The following is a 19,131-nucleotide window of genomic DNA, read 5'->3' as shown; positions in this document are numbered from 1 at the left end:
AGCAAGGAAAAGAACAGGAAAGATGAGTCAAAGCACAAGCACACACACACACACACACACACACACACACACACACACATCTCCCCGCTGTTTAGCCATGATACTTTGGTTGCAGAAGATGCTGTGTGAGTCTCCTAATATCTATAATGGGTTGCAGATGGTGACTACTGCAATTTTACACGCTTGCACCTGGTGCTGTATGTAAGTCGTGCCCTTCTGTCTGCACAACAGGAGCTAATGCTCCTGAGGAACTTCAGGGAGATGTGAAACGGATAGTCGCTCACCTCAGAGGCCTTCAGTCTGTTCCCAGGGACACATCCCAGGACATGGTGAACACCTACGTGTCCAAAACACCTCTGAAAGGGGGCACAGACAGACCACTAAGTTCTCCATTTAGAGAGGGGATTTTCAAGAACTAAGACTGGCCTGTCTTGCCTTTCTCAAGCAGCCTTCACAGTGACCCACCTCCCTGTGTTGAATAGCAGTCCCCACCACAACCCTCAAATTAAAGCAATCTGAAGGAAAGTTCATTAAGATTCAGAAAGTTCTAAAGGGAGGCCTGTTAAGACACAAAAAATAAACAATTCACAAGTCTCAAGAAGTCTCTGAAACCTACCAGGATTGCAAGGCCCTGTCCTCCCCAGGGTTCTAAAAGCAGTGGGAATTACTAAGGATATTCTCCATCTTGTACAGGTACCTGCCAATTGTTGGTTTGTTTAAGATTTATTTATTTATTTATTTGAGTACACTGTTGCTGTCTTCAGACACACCAGAAGAGGACATTGGACCCCATTACAGATGGTTGTGAGCCACCCTGTCGTTGCTGGGAATTGAACTCTGAACCTCTGGAAGAGCAGTCAGTGCTCTTAACCCATGAGCCATCTCTCCAAGCCTAGGGTACCAATTTTTAGGAGCTATTGCCCATGCTGGGGTGATTTTCAGTGATGCAACTACCTTTGAGTTGTCTATGTTCCTGTAGGTAACTCCTCACCCATACTCCCATAAGTAACCAGAAACAAAAACCCTGACAACTCATTGGTTTACCAAGCTGGATTGCAGAACATTGTTACTTTGATCTGCCATTAGTTCCCTATCTGGGGTGAGTAAATGTTTTCTTGTGCCTTCCCATGTGTCCCAACATTATGATGTTGCTCCTTGCGCAGAGGGCAGAGCTACCAATCATGTGCCTGTGCTCCTTTTGTTCAACTTCTCAGCAGGTTTGTGTCCGGTCCTTCGCTTTTCCATAAATACCTGACATCTCCATCCCCTACCTGATCATTGCAGCAACATGTCTCCCAGGGACCTTGAGTTGTAGTGGTTCTGTATCTTCTGGTCCCCAGAGTACTTAGTCCCTTCTGAAGATGTACTTGTTTACAACACTGGGAGACAGGGAAGCCTACTATGAATCTCTCCTCTAACGCTGTTTACAAAGAAAGAATCACCTTCGGGATAAGTCCCCCCTCCATTGGATTTCAAACATGGAGGAGGGCAGCTGGGTCTGCCTGTCTGCCATCATTGAGAAGACCCGTGGTCCTGGCTGACTTGTGGGTCTGTCTGCCTGTCTGTTGTCACTGGGAAGACAGGTATGCCTGGCTGACTTGTGTGTCTGTCTGTCTGTCTCTCGTTGAGAAGAACTATGCTTCTGGCTGACTTACACTTTTGGCCTGATGCACTCCTCACACGGCTGGGTTCTAAGGACCATGCTGCTTAGTTCTGAACTGCTGAGTCGATTTGTAGTTTCCCATCCATTCTTTATTGCTTTATTTATCTGGCTTACATGTGCACTTTACTGCTCATCACTGAAGGAAGTCAGGATAGGAACTTAAAAACAGAGCTGCCACTTAGAACCTGGAGGCAGGAACTGATGCAGAGGCCATAGAAGGATGCTGCCTACTGGCTTGCTCAGCCTGCTTCCTTATAGAAACCAGAAACATCAGCCCAGTGTGGTACTGTTCACAATTGGCTGGTCCCTCTCTCATCAATCACTAATTAAGAAAATGCTCTGAAGACTTGCCTGCAGACAGATCTTATGAAGGTATTCTCTTCATTGAGGCTCCCTCCTCAGATGACTTCAGCTTGTTATAAAGTTAACATTAAAATATCCAGCACAATTGACCCCTTGTCAACTCAACACACAAATACATCACTGTTAAGCCACAACCTTTTCCATCTTGTTTAACCCCCAAGATCACACATTAATATCAATACAATGTAAAACATTTTCAAATGTAAAAAGGCCCACAGACTTTAAAAATTCAAACACTTAATAATTCTGTTTCTTTTTTTAAAATCAAATCTCTTTCCAAATCCAAAGTCTTTTAGAATATATCTCTCAACTGTAGGTTCCTATAGAATCAAAAATAAGTTCAATACATTTTGTCTTCAAGAAGGAAGAACCAGGACACAGTCACAACTAAATCAAAGCAATCCCAACTTCCAACAGTATAAATGACTCAATATCCAACATCTGTGTTTCACACCCAGTCTTCTTGACTCCTCTAAAGGTCAAGTCTCTGGCTCACCTCTCTTCAGCACATACACCTTGACTTTGAGACTCCAGCTGGTTCTGTTCCACCTCTGTTGCTGTTCTTGGTGGTCATCCCATGGGACTGTCATCATCAAAACTGCTGGGACCCCTTTCTGCAGCTGGGCTGCATGTTCACCGACAGCCTCTCCTTGGCTCTCTTTGGGGACTTCAGACTGTTATACAGTGCCAAATCTCAACTGTTCTCCACGACCTTTTCATGCCTTCAAAACCAGTACCACAAGGGTGACTCCTTACACTATCAAGTTCAGCTATGAGCACATGAGGCCTGGTATAGTCTTCACTTCCCCCTGAAAGTTTATAAGCCAAGCCTCCATTGTCTGCACTTCTCTCAACTTTTGTATATTCCAAGCTTCTATAGTCTTCTCTATCCCCAAACTTCTAAAGTCCTTCCTCAACCCTCCTCCCCCAAAGCAGCATGGTCAGTTCTGCCACATCAATATCCCACTTCTGGTAACAAATCGTTTCGGTTAGTGTTTCTATTGCTGTGATGAAACACCATGACCAAAGCAAGTTGGGAAGGAAAGTGTTTATTTGGCTTACAGTCCTACATCTCTGCTCATCAGTGAAGAAAGTCAGGACAAGAACTCACACAGGTGGGACCTGGTGGGGGATGGGGGGAGCATTTGTTGCTTTTGCAGAGAACCTAAGCCTGATTCCTAGCACCCATATCAAGAGGCTTACAGCTACTTGTAACTCCAGATCTGGGGGAGATCATGCCCTTTGCTGGCCTCTGCAAGAACCTGCACCTCTCTCTCTCTCTCTCTCTCTCTCTCTCTCTCTCTCTCTCTCTGTGTGTGTGTGTGTGTGTCTTTTTCTCTCTCCCTGTCTCTGACTCTGTCTCTCTGTCTGTCTGTCTCTCTCTCTCTGCCCCTACTACCCTCTTAACTCCCTTCCCCATTACCAGAATAAACTCTATTCTGTACTATTCCATAGTGTAGCTGGTCCCTCAGGGAGAAGGGATTCCTAAGATGGGTCCTGCAGAGGCATCCCCCTTACCCCCTTGCTGCACCTCCATGGACCATATCCCCCTACTCTCTTCATCTTTTTACTAACCTTGGTGCAAAAACCTGGGACATCATCTTCTTCCTAACGTTCTCTTTTCTTTCAAACTGAGAGTGAAATTTCTACCTCACAGCTGGTATGACTGTACTCCACAGTGGGGTGGGATTCTCTCCAGTTGGGATGAGGGTGGGATGAAGCGAGCTTCCCTTTGGAGCACTCGGGGTTACGTAGGAGACCACCTTGAAGGTGCAGCACATTTGCTCTTTAAAGTGTCTCCAGATAAAGAGCCACAGAACAATAAAACAGGAGCATCTATCTGAATGAGGAAAAGCGGCCTGCTCCATCCTCCTCAGCAGGGTATGGTACATTGAGGTCCTCGCTCCTGCAACATAGCAAGTGGGTCCCCCTGAGGTGATCACATTTAAAAAGACCTCTTCAGTATTTTTTTTACCTGCTTGCATAAAAAGAAACCTTAAGTTAGCACACAAAGTGACGGCCTGGTGGCCTTGGAAACTCACTGTGTGTGCCTCTCAAAGAAACTGATTTTCAGTAGAATTGGCTTTGATGGGGGCAGAAGTGCCCTTCAACGTAAGCAGGGAACAAAGACTTCTTTGAGGAATCTGCTCACGTGTTGAGCCGTGAATTAATTATCACAAAGATGAATGCAGATGTCCCTAGCAAAGTGAGTGTGTGCTCGGCTGGGTCTGTTCTAGAAGTCAGTCTCACCGCATAGTATTTATGATGGACAAATGCAGGTCTCACGATGTTCTGGTGATAGAAACGCTGACCATGTGCAAACACAGTGTAACAACAAAACTGCCACAGAAATCCCTGAATTCTGACCACAGGGAGAGCTGTGGAGCGCAAGGCTCGCCTTTCCGCATGGACTCTGCGGATCTCAGAGTTGGGGCGGAACTGTTTTGGGAAGAGTCCGCTGTTGTGAGTTTAGCAAGATAATGATCTGTTCCATTTGTGCGGCACTTTAAGTGTTCCAAAGCACTGTCACATAACATTCTCCCTTTGACCCTCAAAACAAGCCTGCAATGGAGGCTCGAAATTTCCCCAGAAAATTCACTCACACTTTTCATCCGGCTGTTATTTGGTTGCATGCATTTCGAAACTCTAGGGGCTGTTAAGTCTCAAGTACAAAGAGCCAGAGCAATTCAGAGAGAGCCACAGCTATAGGGAACTGTGTATTTGTATGCATGTGTGAACATATGTGTATGCCTGTGTGTTCACACACATGTGTGAGAAAGTGTGTGTGTGCACATGTGCAAGTGTGCGTTTATGAGAAGGCGTGTGCAAGAAAGAAAAGTGTTTGTGCAAATGTGTGCATGTGTGTTTCTCAGCTATAATCGCTGCTTTCTTTTGATAGAAAACAGTAGCCTATCAGTTTACCTGATATGGTTTTCATTTAATCAAACTGCTGTTAATAATTGGGCACTTTGTAGGGGGATGTGAGAGAGATAGGAAGTGATCTTTGAGCTGGGCATGGTGGCATACATCAGGAATATGAGAGGTGGAGGCTGGAGGATTATAAAGATGAGCCTGAGTCACATAGTGCTTCAGGGATAACCTCAGCTATCTGAATCTCAAAACAAACACAATAGCAAACAACAACCCCCCAGCACTACACACACACACACACACACACACACACACACACACACACACACACACACACGATACATATGCATACAAGCAGGTCTCATACACATGAAAGAAGCCTTAATAAAGGGGAGGATGCCCATCCACCTCTAGCCACAGGTGAATGACAATTACTGTCCACCTACCAGTTGGTACCTCAAAGAAGACCTGGACGAATGGCCGCCTGAGGTGTCTATTTAGCATATCAAAGCAGACAGTGGCTGCCAGCCTCTCAGCTTCACAAATACCAGTTATGAGAGTCCTCTTAGCACCTCTCACCTCACCCCCTACCCTACCCTCTCCAGCCCCTGAGCTGGGGGCTTCCCCAGCTTCTCTCTCCTATATAACCTCGGCCATCTTAGCCTAGTGTTCTCTTGGTCTTCCTCCTGGTCCTCAGGTTTCCTCCTCTTCTTTTTCTCTTCTCTACCTCTCTCGCTCTCCCGTCTTTCTCTCTCCTTTCATGGTCCAGGCTCTGGCTGAACCTCTCCCTCATACCTACAATAAAAACCTTCTCAACTGTAGCTAAGAATGCTCATGCCCTTCTTACCATTCAGTAACATGCAAATGTCTTCATCCTCACACCACAGGCAGAGAGAGATTGTAAAGGAGCAGTAAACCTTTTCAGATATTTGACGCACACATTGCCTTCAGGGTACTTGACAGAGACTCAGGAAGTGCATTGCTTAGTAGTCTTGAGATATTAGTGTGTGTGTGTGTGTGTGTGTGTGTGTGTGTGTGTGTGTGTGTGTGACTGTGTGGGAGGTGCATGTGTACAAAGCTATACACTCATGTGGAGGGCTGAGACTGATGTATTTTCTTCAATAGTCTATCACCGAGTTGTTTTAGAAAAGGGCTTTTCACTGTGTTAATCTTAAAAATTGGAAGAGAAAAATAAGTTCCATAATTTTTTAGCCAAATTTGAAGCAAGCTTTAACTAAGTACTGTCCAGGATGACAGGCTCTGGTCAGAACCATTCCAGTGTTCGAACAGCCATGAGTCACATTTTGCAGAGGCTTATGAAGGCACATCGCGAGACTATGTGTTTTTCCATTAGGTCCAATCAGGAGCAAACATGGTGTGCTTCCTGCTCCATGAGGTCAAGCACATTGGAAACAGATGGGTCAAACAAACACAGGACAAACTGGAACTTATTCTCAACTGCACGCAGGACCCTCATCCTGCAAGGTGTATTTCTGCTGCTTTTGGTTTTCCATTAACTTGCAAGGTGTATTGCTCTGGCCTGTTTTGGTCTCACAACTGAACCTGGAGCTGACAAGGTTACCCTCTCACCAAGGCTAGAATGAGAGAAACAAGTAGCCAGCTGAATGTTGGCAAATACCCACAGCAGAGCAGAGCAGACAGAAAAGTGTCCCTGGGTCTGGGAGACAGCACAGTCACATGCCAGCCCCACTCCTGAGCCATCCTGATCCTCGCTACCTCATTACTGGTGAGTAGGACCAGTAGACAGCGGTTTTTTGCAATTCCTGTGAATGTTTGGTGTTGGCTAGTTGGATTTCTGTCTAGTGAGAAAATTCATGGAACCTCAGAAAGTTCAATTTATGAAATTATTAGAAATCTAAGAGTATTTTCACCGTAGACTCCCTTTTCCAAGGCATAAAATACAAAGTAAATTATGATACCACTGCTCTTGGTAAAATGGGGTGTTGTCCTGAGTCACCTTTTCAGCAGCCCCAACTTCAGCCACAGCCTCTTGAACCCCTAAGCAGTCACCTGAGGCCCTTGTGCTTCTTGCCTGGAATCTCCTTTGGCAACAGGGTTCAGATGAGAAGAGGGGGGAAGTGGAGAGCAGCCCTCGGTGAGGAATTTGAGTTCTAGTGATTCCTATCTTAAATTTGTCTTTCCATCACACTGCTTAATTATCTGAACAATGGCAAGGAACACAAAGAAGGAAAGACTAGAAGGGGAAGGAAGGGATGGGGAGAAAGGAAGGGGAGGAAGAAAGAACGAAAGGGGAGGGGAGGGAGGGAGAAGAGATGAAGGAAAAGGGAAGAAGGGCTAGAAGGAAGAAGAGGAAAGGAAATAAGGAGAGGAGAAGGTGATGAGGAAGAAGAGGGAGAAGAGGAGAAAGTGGGGGAGGTTGGTTCCTTGCAGGGGGAGGTTGATTGTGAGACCTTATGTCATAAAAGGGAGCCCTGTGGTGTGACACCAAAGGAAATATGGAACAAAATGTTGACAATTCAAAAGGGTTAGAACCATAAGTAAAGACCACCAGAAAAACCAAAACAAAACAAAACAAAACCAAAAAAACTTTCAATGAACAAAAAGGCAGAGGCTGAGCCACGCCCAGTGGGAGTGGCCTGACTGTAGAACAGGGGGCAGGGCTGTTGCTCTCTGTTCGTGGGTAATTTTTGTTTGTTGATTCTTTTGTTTTGTCTTGTTTCGTTTCTTAGTGCCTCCCTGCACCAGACGATCTAAAAACAAATAAACAAACAAAAAGATGCTTCAGCATATAGAAAGTAGTTAAAATTCACTGAGAGAGAGACAGACAGATGACAGACAGGAGACAGAGAGATAAAGACGGAGAGAAACAGACTGACGCAGGAAACTTTAAGTAGTCTATAGGAAACCTGAAAGTTGGAAAAAGCACTTCCCGAAGCCTGTGGAAAGCGCTTTGAGTTATCGACTTTTAAATCCTGTGGGCCCTTCCTATCCTCCCTCTTCTAAGCCTCTAGTTCCGGTTTCCCACTGTGATGGAGAAGGTGCGTTTGTCACTTTTTGTCAGCTTTACCCGGTGCGCAGTTAGAATGGGCTCGGGAAGGGTAGCTGAGTCCTAGAAAATTCCGTTCCTGTAAAATATTCCAAAGACAGGCAGCTGCACATGACTAGTTTCTCAAATAAGAGTCCTGGGACCATCCCTTCCCTGGAGATTCGTTCTTTAAGCCGCAGAAGGATAGGCGGCAAATAGTAGCCACCCTCGGCCTCCGGGGAGTCCAGAGAGAATTTTTATGTCTCACAGCTGAACCAAACTTCACAATGCGCCAGAAAAGAATCGGAGAAGGGCTGAGAGCCGGTGCGGGGTCTTCAGAGCAGAATGCTAATGATCACCTTTAATGAAGCCTGACAGTACAATCTGCTTCTCATTGTGGCCTAAGTGCGGGCTCCCGGCACACCCCGGCTTTCAGGGCAAGGACAGACCGGGATAAATGGCCCTGCTGGTGAGCAGGCCTGGGCACAGCTGATCTTTCAGCCAGGATTAAATTAATTAAAGCGATTCTCCTGGCCAAGGAATTAGTCTTTTTATCTGTCATTATTGTATTGTTTATTAATCTCCAATGGAGGCTAATTGGTATCTGGGCTTTCGGACACCAGGGATCTCAGAGTGATAGGGATGAAATTGCCTTCATTTGCAATGGGAAGAGGAAGAAGGGATGTCTTAGTTGTAGGTGTGAAATGAGCTTGTTAACTTAAGGCCTTCATCAAAAGGCTACAAGAGCCCACGGCAAGAGCAGTAAGCAAGATAAACCTACAAGGAAGCAGTCGAGGCTCAGTCTCACGGCCAACGTTCAGGGAGATAACCACAAAGAAGCCTATTGCATTCAGGACATTGGTCCAGGGAATTGTAAGGCCTCTCTCTCAAATGGGGTACATACCATAGCTGGCAATGTGCCTGAGTCCCCGGCCCAGAAGGAGCTGGAGACATGTTGCTTAAACTGTCATTTTAGTAGATATTAAGGAAACTGCTGTTAGTGGTGTATCAATCAGTTGCTCTTCCTGATGCTCTGACAAGTCCCCTGGAAAGAACAGCTTCAAAAAGGAAGGGTTTATTTAAGCTCACACTCTGAGGGTATGGTCCATTACAGTCCATATATATGATATATACCATACATACACACACACATATACATACACACATATTATCATATATATATATATATATATATATATATATATATATAATGTATACATATCCATACAAATACAGGGTGCATCTTCCTACCTCATTAAAATAATCTGGAAACTCCCTTACTGATCTGTCTAGAGGTTTGTCTCCTAAATAGCTCTAGCTCTAGTCAAATGAACAACACTAGCTAATACAAGTAGGAACTTTGCCAAAGCAAGGGTATTTCTTAGGTAGGAGAGGGGACTATGGTGGATTAATACACAAGTTGCACAGGGTCCAAAGGGTCTTGGGTTTCATTTTCTGCTCTGCCTCCAGTTTTACTCTTGGGTGAACAAGGTAATCCATGGAGCCAGTCCCAGGGGATGGGCAGCTGTGGGGTGCTCTCCGGAGGGATCTTGACACAGCCTAATCCAGAAGAGAGACCCACAGTTCTTCTAGCTCTCCTAAAAGTGGTTTTGGTTTGTTTTTATTTTTGTTTTTTAATTGCAAACAATCAGAACTCATTGTCCTTAAACTCCACAGACACTCCATATTTGGAGGGAATTCCTGTCTGAAAGCCGTTTGTGTTAGTGGTTTTCTTCTTCTAGGTTTGAGTTCTGGGGTCTCAAGGAAGCAAATGAGAACAGTCAGTTGCAAGCTGTTGTTTTGTGGGTCCAGAGCCTCTCTGCTAGTGCCAACTCTTAAAAACCCCATCTCCACTACTAGCCTGCTAGAATCGTGCCCGTGACCAGGGCCAAGGTCCAAAGCCAGGGCTTTGGGTCCACGATTCTCTCATGAGATTTCCATGTCTATGGCCTGTCTCTTAGCAACTGTCCTGCTACAGCAACATCTTCCTACTCCGATCACTGGGTACTACCTTAGCTTCAACCAACCCGGATGAGAACTATGGGTGTGCCTTGCCTCTGAGTTGCATTCCAACAGACGGCTGGATGCAACACATGGACATAGGGAATGCAGAGCCATATTTGGGAGAAAGAATGTGGAACAGTCTTCGCCATTGCCACAAGTACTCAACAGACCTAAAGCCATCTTTTTTTTCTATAGTCCACCTTTTTTATTTGGCTCTATGCATGGTGTGGGATAAAGGACTCAGCTTTCTCGATTCAGACAAGATAAGACGATCCTGAATCGCTGATCAGAACAGAAGGGTAATCTTGGCAGTTTCCCTTTGGAGCTGTCTTTACCTGCTGAGTGTGGCCACCACCATACCTGTGGTAGGAGGGATGGTGGCCCTTTGATGCTTGCCTGGTGATGGGTAGGTAGACCCTCAAAGGGTCTAGTCCTAGGGCCAAGCCACCGCTAATACTGATGGGGAGGGAGAGCTAATGTGTCCGTGCTTGCTTTCCCTTGCAGTGGACCAGGGAAAGGGAAGGCACCCATTGGTGACTCCTGCTCAAGTCGTCTGGCTACAAAGGACAGGCCTTCCGTGTACTCACCCCAAACTCCACCTTTTAGGATGCCCTAGAGCCAGATCACGGGTATGGGAAAGTAACTTAGGGAACCCACTGCTTGTTTGCCCCTCAGGTACAGGGTACCTCCTCCAGCAGACCTTCTAGAGGCCTCAGAGAGCTGTTCCGTGTATCTTCTCCAGGGAATGTATTCAGTCCAAGGAGCCAGTGTTTTTCCAGTACAGTACTGATCCAAATCACTTCAGGCCCCAAATGCCTGTGTCAGTATCTACATGGTTTTGTTTGATAAAGCCAAGCATAATGCCTAGGCCAAAATTTCCCATAATATCCAGTGTGTGTGTGTATGTGTGTGTGCAGGCCAGACATCAATGCTGAACGTCCCTATTGTTCTCTACTTTAATTCGCTGAGATAGATTATTACCGAACTTGTTTTGGCTAAACTGGCTGGCCAAGGAGCCTTCCCAGAATCCACCCATATTTGTCCTGAGGTTATAAGCAAGCCCTGCCACACTCAGATTTCTACCTGGGTGACGGGGACCCAAACTCAGCTCATCATGCTTGTGTGGCAGGTACTTTCAGAGGTAGGGATCTCGAGGCTCAAGATGAAACCTGCAGCTCTGAGATGATTGTTTGTTATGGAATACCTTTGCTTGAGTCTTGCAGCTCCCTCTGAGGGTTGTTAAAATCATTAGCTTTGGGTTTCAGAGAAGGAGGAGATAGATCTCATAAAGAAAAAAGAAAAGGATTTATCCAAGAGCAACTGTGAGGTAGAGCCCCATGAGTTTGGTTCGAAGGACGGCCTTTCTAGCACAGCGTAATTGGTACATTCAGACATTGGTGGGGACCATTCAAGAAAGTCAGACTCAAGTTTGGTTCCAGGAAAGGACTACAGATTCTGTATTGGCTTGTGGAATCAGCTAGCAAGACAGGAACAACATTTCCACCCTTGGGAGGAGCATCGCCTGGCTCAGAAGAGACATAGTAACTGTAGGCAATGCTACAAGCAAAGCTGCAGCTAACTCTTAAGTTTAGGGGTTCAGGAACACATTCAAAGATGGATAATAATTTAAGGCCTTTGATTATACGGTCGGAGTGACTTGCCTGTCTGAAAACATCTATGTGAGAGCATGGCTTCTGAGCAATCGGGTTCCCTTTGGAACAGTGGCCACAGAAGGACTTATGCTCCTGGGCTTCCATCTTACTCTAAGAAAGAGTTTGTGCTCCTGTTGGTACCGTAGATCAGTGTGACCTTTTGGAGACGCTCCATACAGTCTTGAACGTGGGGATTTAGTCTGCGAGTAAAGACATTTCTGTAGCGACTGACTGACTACAGCTGTAAAGATGATAATTTTTTTATTTTCTTTGGATCAGACTAGTTTTGATTTTAACAAGTTTGATAGGAAAAGAATCAAAGCCGGGCTGGGGCAAAGAACCTGGCCATGCAAGCTGAAGGGAGCTGAAGACTGGTTATCGCCCAAAAGCTCTTGGGCCAGCAGCTAACTAACCTGGAGCATAAAGGACAGTAGCAGAGATGAGAGAGACCATCCTCGAACAAGAGGTCCTGAGTTCAAATCCCAGCAACCACATGGTGGCTCACAACCATCTGTGATGAATCTGATGCCCTCTTCTGGTGTGTCTGAGGACAGCTACTGTGTACTCATATAAATAAAATAAATAAATCTTTTTAAAAAAAAAACAGTTTGTTTAATACCCCAGTGTTTACGTCTGTGTCTGTGGCATATTAGAAGAGCAATTATTTTACTGTGAGGAAAGTCAGCTGAAGCAGATATTTTCTAAGTTACTCTGGGCAGTTGTTAATCCTCTCCAGGGTAATTTGGCCAAGTGTGTGTTGTTTGTTGTATTAGTATAGCAAAAGTTGCTAAGTTATATCACTTTAAAAAAAAAAGCTTTGGGGGTTGTTTTCTTAAGTATACATAATTAGTTTAGCATAATAATTCTTTACTTGTTTAAAAATTTAGTCATTTTTACCGAAAAGGATCTGTGGCAGAATTCTATAACTCACTGAATAGTGAGACCTTTAACATATTCAGGCATCAGCCAACAGTGATGGTGTATGCCTGGAACCCCAGCAGCTAAAAGGTGGAAGGAAGGAGGACGTGGGTTGTGAGTTCAAAGATAGTCTGGGATACACCCCATGTCAACAAGAAATAAATTCATAAATAGACCATTTCGGGCCCACAAAGTCAAATTGAGATCCAGCTGTGTGCCTTCTTCTTTCTTTTCCTATACAACTTGAAAAGAGGCTTATGGCTTTCCTACTTTGAATTCTCAAATGAACTTCCATTTCACACTGAATCAGTCCAGGCCACAGGAGGGACAGAGCTCTTTGAGGCTTCAGGACATTTAACTGCTCTGAAATACTGAATACTGGCGTCTCACACCATGATCCCTGGTCTACTGGGGAGCTTGCAGGCTTCCATCCTTGAAGCCTGTCTTTGTAAATGTTCACCAGCCAACACTTCTTTGCTGAGTGAGTGCTCCATCCTCCATCCTGGGATTTACTGTGATTGACATTTGGTTGGCCCGTTAGACGTCCTAGTGAATTCTGCTCACCAGCTAAGACTTGGCAAGCTTGGTGGTAAAGTAAGACAATCACTGTGATCTTCCCCTTTGTGGTTGGGTGGGGGAGCAAGGATGCAGCCAGAAAAATGGTGCTGTGAGTTCTTGTCTGGCTGGACTCTGCTCATGAACCTTTCTCCAACACCTTAACACATAGCAGAATCTCTTCATCCTCCCAGACTCTGCAAGAACTCTAATTTCTACCTTTATTTTTCTTAAGTTTATTTGTTTACTTGTGTGGGCACGCTTACTCGGGTGCCAGGATACCCACAAGGAAGTCAAATGGGCATCTTTCAGAAGTCTGTTCTCTCCTTCCACTATGTAGGTCCCGGGAATTGAACTCGGGATACCAGCAAGCTCCGTCACCCAATGAGCCCACCTCGTTGGCCCAAGAACTCTAATTTCTGTTTTCAAGTCAGCTACACGGATGCCCATAAAGATGAAAGTGTTTTTCAGCATGAGAAAAAAAAAAAAAAAAAAGCTAAAACACTTTCCACTGGTCATGATGAAGTAAGGTGTCTGCATTTCTCATCAGACCGTGGCATTGCCTTGCTCAGGAATGTTCAGTATTATGAAAACTAATTCAGGTGATGAGTCTAGTTTTGATTATGTTGCAGTTTTTCCAGTTCCAAACTCTGTCATACTCTGTCTCATTTAATCCTCCTAATTATTCCACATCATGAAAATGTATAAAGAATGAACTCAGGGTCCAAACTGACTTGTCCTAGGCAAGGCATAGCAGAAGGGGACCTGAACACGACTCTTTTTGCCTGCAAAGCTTGTCCCCTTTAGCTTGGGAGCAACAAGGTGTAAAACCAAGAGCTACAACCCCAATGCTCTAATAATTCTAAAGTGCTCCATTAACAGCACAATGTTAACAACTTGGGAGGTTGAAGCAGGAGGATTGCCACAAGTCTACACAGGAAGTTTCAGGCCATCAGGTCTCAAAGTGAGATGACATCACCATCACAATAGGAAGAAGAGGAAGAAGAAAGAAGGAAAAAGAGGAAGAAAAATAGATGTTTCATTTTTATTTATTTAAATGTATACGAATATACTGTCCGCTGTCTTCATACACAGCAGAAGAGGGCATCAGATCTCATTACAGATGGTTACGAGCCACCATGTGGTTGCTGGGAATTGAACTCAGGGCCTCTGGAAGAGCAGCCTATGCTCTTAAACATCTCTATCTCTCCAGCCCCAATGATTCATTCTTAGATATATAAAAAGTTGTGGGCTGGAGAGAGATAGCTATGTTGTTAAGAGCACAGACTACTCTTTCAGAGGTCCTGAGTTCAATTCCCAACTCGCACAGATTGGCTCATAATCATCTGTCACTCCAATTCCATAGGATTTGATGAGCCCTTTTGGCCTCTGGAGGCACTACACCATGCAGTATATAGTCCATTAAAGCACAGAACACTAACATAAAATAAATACATCTAAAGCGTTTTAAAATTATTTAATTTCTGTATGCTTCCTGAACATCGACGTGCATGTCATATGCACAGTAATTGTATATTTAAATTAGTGCATACATATTTAATGTTATAAATAATATATTTTATATTATATATGTAGGCATGAAAGGGATGGGTAAACATTAGTTTATCTAGACTAAAAGAGCCTTCAGAGATAGCATATCTGAATATTCTTCTTTGATTGCTGATTCAAACAAAGCCACAAAATGGGAATTTTGAGACAATTACAATCTTTGAGACAATTGCAACCGTTTAATTATAAATTGGCTGGTAGGTCATAAAGATGAGTTTTATTAACCTTGATTATTTATGAAAAGAAAAACAAAACAAAAAACGACACTTCATACCTTGCAGGGGTAGCAACTGAAACACATACTTCAGACACAGATTAGAGACAGGGACATACTAAGAAGCCCGGAATGGGGGGGGTGGGGGTGGGGTGGGGGGGTGGGGGGGTGTGTGGAGGTGGGGTTGGAATCTTAAGGTAAGATTCTTGCTACTTTTTGACTATTTAATGTTTTCATAATAAAAGCCCTACTGGCATTAATTTTGTTAACGACCTTGTAAGTAGGATGATGTGAGTGTAACTTTGCGGGTTAACACTGGGAGTCAGCCCAGCTTGGCTGCTGAAATATCAGCACTGCACTGCCCTCTAGTGTTGGCCAGGGTTTACAGCAGCAAACCTTCATTAAAACAAGTCTTCCACCCAGTCAAGCTCCTTCTGCTCCAACGGTCCACCTCGCTGGCTAGTTTTAAATGTCAGTGGAGATTTTTAAGAGGCTGTTGACAGTTAAGAACGCTTCTGTCCTTGCAGAAACCCTGCTTGGTCGCTTCCTCCCTTGTAGGCTGTGATTTCTCTCCCTTTTGTTGCTCTCTTCAATAGCAGATCTGCATAAAAGTGATTTAAAAAAAAATTACTCCAGAGCATCAGGTTTCTAAGAGCTCAGATGTTTGGAGGGGAAACAGTACTATTTATCAAGCTTAGGAATTAACTGCGTTTTGGTAACATACTTTTATAATTACTCAGATGGTTAGAATCACTAATCAGTGTCAGCTGGACCTAGTGAGAAGCAATGTGTTCGGGCAAAAGCAGGGCCTCCCGAGATTCACATCAGAGGTCTCCTTAAATAGCAGCATCAAAAACCCGCAGAAAATGTGTTTAATTTTGTTTATTTATTTATTTCTTATGTGTTTGTTTTTGTAGTTCTGGGCGTGGAGCACAGGGTCTCACAGGTGCTTTTACCACTGAGCCACAGCCCGGATTGTTTACAGTGCAAAGGGCAAAAAGATATAAACAGATCCTTCTTCCAAAGTCAAACAAACAGACTTACGTAAAAGCAACGACAGAGAAACTTAAGCTCTCTTTACAAGGTTTCTAGTTGGCCAACTTGTCCTGATCTCCATTTCCATCAACCGAATTGCTTTGGTTTGATTTTTGGAGGCTAACTCTCAAACTTGCCACCTTGACTTCTGATCTTTCTGCCAGCATGCATGCATCCTCTATGCTGTGAAGAATATTCCGATATATTTAGTGAGCATCTACTAAGTGCCAGGCACCAGTGTGATTGGTAGCAACACAGTGATGGCCTAAGCGGATCTAGTCCTGTCTTCTTGGCGTTCTAGAGAGAGGCTCTCCCCACCACACAGTTTCTGCTCACAGTGAGCTGTGGACAACCATCTCCTCATCCTCCTCTACCTTCTCTTCTACTAGGAAAACAATGACCCCTTATCTCAGAATTGACAGGGACTCAACCTTAAGGACCATTATCCCCTCCTCTTGGCTGTCTACCCCACAATTCCCCCGATACTCCTCAATGAAAAGGACAACCCAAATAACATGGGGGGATTTATAGGTTCCTCCATCTCTATTGGAGATAAACTCTGAAGCTGCCCCTGCTCCCCCTCCAGTGCAGCTGGCATAGACTTGACAGTGTATCATTTTGATTCGATGAGAAAAACACCATTGTAAAACGTGTTTTTTCTCTGGGCTATAGTTTGCTCCAGTGAAAGTCAGTTTGGTTCTGAAGTGTCCCTCACAGCCTCCTTCTCAAGCTCTCACTCCCCCGGCACAATGCCTAGGACTGTATTGAGAAGCTGTGGGACTTGCAGGAGGTGTAAGCCCCCTGGATGGATGAGATCACTAGGGACTGGCCTTTGAAAGCTGTAGCCCAGCCTGTGGCTCTGGCCTTAGTGTCTGCATCCTGGTCCACTGCGATGTGAGCAGTCTTTGCCACACACTCCAGTCACCACAGCCTGAGCCACACCTTTGCACCTTCCCAGGATGGCTGAATGAAACCCTCAGCCACTGTCTTAGTCAGGGTTTCTGTTCTTGCACAAACACCATGACCAAGAAGCAAGTTCAGGGAGGAAAGGGTTTATTCAGCTTACACTTCCACATTGCTGTTCATCACCAGAGGAAGTCAGAACTGGAACTCAAGCAGGTCAGGAAACAGGAGCTGATGCAGAGGCCGTGGAGGGATGTCACTTACTGGATTGCTTCCCCTGGCTTGCTCAGCCTGCTTTCTTATAGAACCCAGGTCTACCAGCCCAGGGATGGCTCCACCCACAATGGGCTGGGCCCTCCCCCCTTGATCACTAGTTGAGAAAATGTCTTACAGCTGGATCTCATGGAGGCATTTTCTCAACTGAGGCTCCTTTCTCTGTGATAACTCCAGCCTGTGTCAAGTTGACACAAAACCAGCCAGGACAGCCACCATGAGCAGATTGCTTCTGCCGGTAATTATGGGGACCATAAAGCAAAAGCAACTAAGCCATACCACAGGGTAAAGAGGTGAGCACAGGTGTGTACTGCAGGGAGCTTCATGTGCACGGCCTCTGTTAATTCCTGCTGCAGCTTTGAGGATTCGTTCCCCTTCCCAGGCTTCGGAAGTTAAAAGAACTTCAGTTAGGCTGACAGCCAGCAGGTGGCAGAATTCCATTTTCTTGTCTGTAAGTGTCGTGGGTGAGATGGGTGTGACTTCCCTTCCAGGCTCTGAAGGGAGTTTTTTCAGCTAGATTCCTGAGTCTAGGCAGTACTCAAGAATAATGGAGCCTAGGCTCTTAACCATGACATAATTCCAAGCACTCTCTATTGATGAATGGATTGATTATCCAGTCGATCTTCACAGCACCTGGGCGGGAAGAACTGGTCGTGAGCAACCCAGGACACACAGAGGGGGACAGAAACTAGCACAAGCGAGACCGGGGCCCAGCTGTCTCCCTCCAAAGCCTCTGTGTAGACTGTCACCTGTGCTCAGGGCCTGGCCTGGGTGTTGGTATGTTCTTGACTTCTTATCCAAAGGATTGAAAAGAAGGGCTCACAGAGACTTGCAAATGCAGCAAGATGTTTATTTTGGGTAAAGAACAAAAAGGGGTACAAATATCAAAATTGATAGAGGACAAAGCGTGTAAATATACTCAGGGGCCCCAATAATCGTTTCTGGCTTCACAGGTGACGGTGCGGGAGGGCAGGGTGCTGGTCGCTAAGGCTCAGGGTTTGGGTGGCTCTCTATTTTGATTGATAGATTGTAAAATCATTTTCTCTACTCTGCATGTTCCTCCCAGTAAGGCATCTAATTTTAACCATAAGCCCCCTCATTTATGCTCAGGCATAAAGTAGTCAATAGAGACTCTCCTTAAAAAGTAACTAAAAGACACACTTGCCTTATTGTACATCCATCCAAAGCTAGCTTAGGCCTGATTGAACCTTCTATTCTTTATAGGAGGAACTGAGAATGCATTTGAACAGAAACTTGTTGAATAGAAACCTTGCTACTAAAGGTGAATAAAGGTTTATGTTGTTTATAGATGAGAAAATTCGCACATGCACGAGTGTGCACAAACACACACACACACACACACACACACACACACACACACAAACCACCTATTTGTAAGCAAGGGCTTGAGGGTGTCCTGTGGTTGCTAGGTGACTTGTTTGGATGGAATGTATACATAGAGCCTATAGGTCAGGGCATAGCCTACCAATGCATTAGTACAAGAAGGAGTTGGGCTGTATAATCCAAACCAAATACCAGCCTAAACCGCCTGTGCTTGCCCGACTCAACCAACCAACCATCACACACTTCCCCTAAAGAGTGTAATAGGTGAGGGTGTAAGAATTTCAAATAGAAATGTAGCAAAGTCGCGTAAAGTTTTAAATATCGGTTTCAAATGGGTTCAGCAGAAAATGTGATCCCATCTGTCTTTCTACCCTTGGTGTTTAACGTACCGCCAGGCACACGGAAAGCAGCTGAGTGAACCCAGGCCATCTAGAGGCCATCCCTTTGCGTTCTGAACCCCCGCCCCGCCCCCGCTCACACTGAAAGTGTTAGACACTAAACTCGCACGCATAATTGTTCCATACGTTAGCAACCCAGAGAGCCAACCCTATAAGCTTCCTTATAAATAAAGATTGGAAGGCATTTTGGACCACCTGGGCAACTGAGTGAGCAAGCATTTCGGCCTTCTCTGGCGCCATCTGCTGCTTGGTATCTGCAATTACTCCAGAGCAGCTGAGACTGGACTGAATGTGTTTCCTGGATACAGGCAGGTGCATGGGAGCTTAAACGTGGAACGTGCCCTGGAAAACTGGCTTTCTTT

Source organism: Micromys minutus (assembly GCF_963924665.1).
Source record: "Micromys minutus genome assembly, chromosome: 32".
NCBI classification, from domain to species: domain Eukaryota; kingdom Metazoa; phylum Chordata; class Mammalia; order Rodentia; family Muridae; genus Micromys; species Micromys minutus.
The sequence above is the reverse complement of the archived record's forward strand: the minus strand, read 5'-3'. Positions refer to the sequence as shown.